This window comes from Elephantulus edwardii, unplaced genomic scaffold (genome assembly GCF_000299155.1).
Source record: "Elephantulus edwardii isolate Elephantulus edwardi_28Jun2011 unplaced genomic scaffold, EleEdw1.0 scaffold00543, whole genome shotgun sequence".
NCBI lineage: Eukaryota > Metazoa > Chordata > Mammalia > Macroscelidea > Macroscelididae > Elephantulus > Elephantulus edwardii.
Genome location: NW_006400293.1, coordinates 155,108 through 159,440, shown reverse-complemented (window position 1 = coordinate 159,440; position 4,333 = coordinate 155,108). Strand labels below are relative to the sequence as shown.

Sequence of the window (4,333 nt, the reverse complement as noted above, 5' to 3'; positions counted from 1 at the left end):
CGTGGGTCACTCCCTTCCCGGTCGCTTTCAAGGCTGCGACGATGCCCGTGGTCTGTGCTGCGATGCCCGTGCCCTTCTTGGCATTCCGGAACCCCTCTGTGCCGCAGGAAGCACGGGCTAGTGGCTGGTTTGTGGCAGAGACGACCTGGATCTGGGTGTTGTTGTAAGATGCCTTAATGTGCGCAAATGGGATCTCCTCACATTTTTTTCCTGCCCACCTCAAAGAGCTCTCCTGTCCTGGAACTGGAGGGTAAATGATGAAGCTGCTGCAGCGTGAGTTGCGGGCGTCTCCTCAGTTTCCGTCTCGGCCGCCGCTTCTTGCAGCTGTTGGGCACCTGTGTGGACACTGCGGGTCGGTGCTTCGGCCACTACCCCAGTTGACCGCGGCCAAGCCCATGACCTCAAGAAGCGAAAACTTGCTGCCCGAACAACCTGCATGGTTTGATTTGATCCCAGCCGCTTCCCGTCCGCCGCGTTCCCTCTTCTGTTTTTGTAATGACCTTTTGCATTCTTCCTCAATGATATTCTTGATATCTTCCCACAGCTCATCTGGTCTTTGCTCATTAATGAATGTCCAAAGCCTCAGTCTGTTCCTACGATGGTTTGGAAATTCAGGTGGGATAGACTCAAGGTCAAATTTTGGCTCCTGTGGACTTGATTTAATTTCCTCAGCTTCAGCTTGAACTTGCATATGAGTAGTTGGTGGTCTGTTCTACAATCAGCACCTGGCCTAGTTTTCACTGCTGATATTCAGTTTCTCCAGTGATTCTTTCCACAGATGTAATTGATCTGATTCCTCTGCATACCATCAGGTGAAATCTGTGTATAGCCTGTGTTTGTGTTTCTTATAAAATGGATTTGCAATGAATATGTCATTGATTGTGCAAAATTCTATCGTTCTGTCTCCTGATTCATTGCTGTCACCAAGTCCATGTGTTCCAACTGCAGATCCTTCTTCTCTATTCCCAACTTTTGCATTCCAGTCATCAATTATTATTAATGCATCTTGATTGCATACTGATCAATCTCTGACTGTAAATGTTGGTAGAAATCTTCTATTTCCTCCTCTTTGGCTGTGGTTGTTGGTGCATATATTTGAATGATGGTGATATTCACTGGACTTCTTTGTATGTCTATGGATATTATCCTGTACTCACCACATTGTATTTCAAGACGGATCTAGAAATTACTTTTTTTGACTATGAAAACAGTCCCATTTTTCCTCACCTTTTCATCTTCAGCATAGTAGATCATGTGATCCTCTGACTCAAAATGTCCCATGCCAGTCCATCTTATTTAGCCAATACCTAGTCTGTCAATATGCATGCATTCCGTTTCATTCTTAAAAATATCCAAGTTTCCTACATTCATGGTTCTGACACTCCATGTTCCAATCACTAGTGTCTGCTTATAGCTCTTCCTCCTTCAATTTTTTCCCATATTTAGACCTCAGTTGCTGTATCTGCTAGTCTAAGTGTGCTCTGTAGTACATAGGAATTTCAAAGGCCTACTATTTCAGAAGTGAATTGCCAATCTTTCTTCCTAGTCTGTCTTACTTTGTTTGCACAGACTTAGAACATTATCTGACAGACAAGTATTTCACAGAAAAGAGTAGATTAAAGATATTCTCTGGTAGTAGAAAAAACCAACAGAATCTGTGTTGTTCCCACCCTTGCCAGATGTATTTTGAGCCACACCTGTTCCTGTTCCACCAGCATTTACATCTACTCCCATCTACTCCATTCAGCAGCAATATCCCCAATCCAGGCCTTGAAGTGATGGCCTATACGTCTATCTTTCTGGGCTTCTGTGATTCCTAATGCTTCATGCTGCTGGCAGTTTTTCCTCTGCAGGCAGTATCTCTTGACTTCAGGAGTTTTGAACTTCTGTTTCAGGATTGATTTCTTGTACTTAAGGGCATCATCTCCTCAATTTATGCAACACGAGTTTTCCAGGGGAGGTTGATAAATCCTATAGATTTGGTATATACTGTTGACCATTGAGAGACTTTCTTCCACATGCTCTGTGTCCCCTGTCTCCTCCCTTCTGTTTCCATGCTGCTCTCTGAACTCCTGTGGGCTTCTGGGATTTGCAGTTATTCATATCTGTGTGGTGTGGGAACCACTGAGAAACTTTCTTACACACACAATGTGCCCTCTGGTTCCTCCCTTCTGTCCCAGTAATAAACATTACTTTTATAATTTTTCTTTTAAGTACTAACTAAGTTTATAATTAGTTGTTCTGTCAACTTTAATTAACATGGTTGTTACAGGTGTAGGTAGGCATAAACCTCAAGTTTTCATTCTTAGGGATATAGTAAATGATCCAAGAAGCAACAAAAGATAGAAGGAGTACACAGAGTCACTATATCAGAAGGAACTGGCTTACATAGAAGACTTCTATGAAACAACATATGGTCAAGAGGCTATGATGATAAAAGAGGAAGTCCAAGCTGCTCTGAAGGAATTGGCAACGACAAGGACCCAGGATTTAATGGCTTTCCAATTGATCTATTTCAACAGACTTATGCTCCCCTGGATGTGCTTAACAGGCTGAGTCAAGACATCTGGTGGACAACTACCTGGCCAACTGACTAGAAGAGATTCATATTTATTTTCATTCCAAAAAAAAGGTGATCCAACAGAGAGTGTAAATGATAAAACAATATCACTATTATCACACACAAGCAAAATTCTGCTGAAGATTCTCTGAAAATATCTGCAACGGGGCATCACCAGAGAACTGCCAGCAGTGCAACTTGCGTTTAGAAGAGGTCCCTGCATTAGGACATTATAGCCAATGCCAGATGGATCTTTACTAAAAGCAGAAGGTAAAAGTACTAGAGGAACATCTATCTGTGTTTCATTATCTATACAGATATTTGACTGTGGGGACCACAACAAATTGTGGCTGACTTTGAGAATAATGGAAATTCTAGAACACCTAATTGTGCTCATGAGAAACCTATATTTGGACCAGGAAGCTGTCCTCAGAAAATAGCAAGGAAACTCTGCATGTTTCAAAATTTGGAAAGGAATGCATCAGAGATTCATACTTAGTGATCTATATGTGGAATATAATTTGGGATCCTTAACTTTGTGAGGAGAAATCTAATCAGGATTGAAGGAAGGCTAATCATGAACCTGAGCTGTGCAGACGACATAACTTTGCTTGCTAAAACCACAGAAGACATGAACACTTTCCTGCAGAAAGTCAAGGACCACAGTCTCTAATATGGATTCAAACTCAACATCAAGAAAACAAAAATCTTCACCACTGGGCCAATTGATAGCATCCTGATAGTAGGAGAAGAGATTGAGATTGTTAACAATTTTAGCTTGTTCATTTAGACATTCAACACCCTTGATACCAGTAGTCAGGAAATCAATAGAAGAATTGCATAATGAAATCAGCTGTCAGGGACCTATAAAGAGTGCTGAAGAGCATTAATGTCAGTCTAGAGACTAAGATCTGCCTGACACAGGTCATGGCCTTTATAATTACTTGCTATGCATTAGAGAGCTGAACAGTGACTAAGGATGATAGAAGAAGAATTGATGCCTTTGAGTTGTTTTACTCAAAATGTGTATTGGACATACTATGAAATATCAAGACAGACATCAGGACTGTCCTGGAGAAGATGAAACCAAGTTGCTCCCTGGAGGCAAGGATCTTGAAGTTCTGTCTCACATAATTTGGGGATGTTCCCAGGAGGGGTCAGTCCTTGGAGAAAAACCATCATGCTTGGAAAGGTGGAGAGACAGTGCAGGAGAGTAAGACCATGGAGGGAATGAATTACCACAGTTATTTGTGTAATAGGTATATGTGTGTCAGGTTCAATGAGACTGACTCAGGTTAGGCAGGGTTCAGAGCTGTTCTCCATAGGGTCACTATGAGTTACAAATGACTCAATGGCATATAACAGAAAAAAATGAAGTTTTTAAAAATGATTTTAAATTGTTATTTAAAAGGCCAATTTTCAGACTAAGTACATCTCACCTAAACATAATATTTTCAGTTACCTCAAAGGGCAGCTTATGAAGATAAAGCAATTATTATAACAAAATATGCAGGGATTTTGAGTCAGAGATAAAAGGATAACAACTCACTCAGCATTTCTCAAGTTGAAAGAATAGAAAAACTAATTAAACATCAAGTTGCAATACTGAAAATGCTATTGGCAAAATCTTGAATAATCAAGGAAGTAACAAAATAAGATAGAAGGAATGCACAGGAATACTATATCAGAAAGAATTAGTTGGCATTGAAAAATTGTAAGAAGTAGCACATAAGCAAAAGCTAATTGTGATGAAAGATAAAGTTCAAACTAAAC

At 40.5% G+C, this 4,333-nt stretch overlaps 1 pseudogene; it reads right to left on the bottom strand.

Moving 5' to 3' along the window:
* Positions 1-4: 4 nt before the first annotated feature.
* Positions 5-438, bottom strand: LOC102874991 (annotated as a pseudogene).
* Positions 439-4,333: the final 3,895 nt, after the last annotated feature.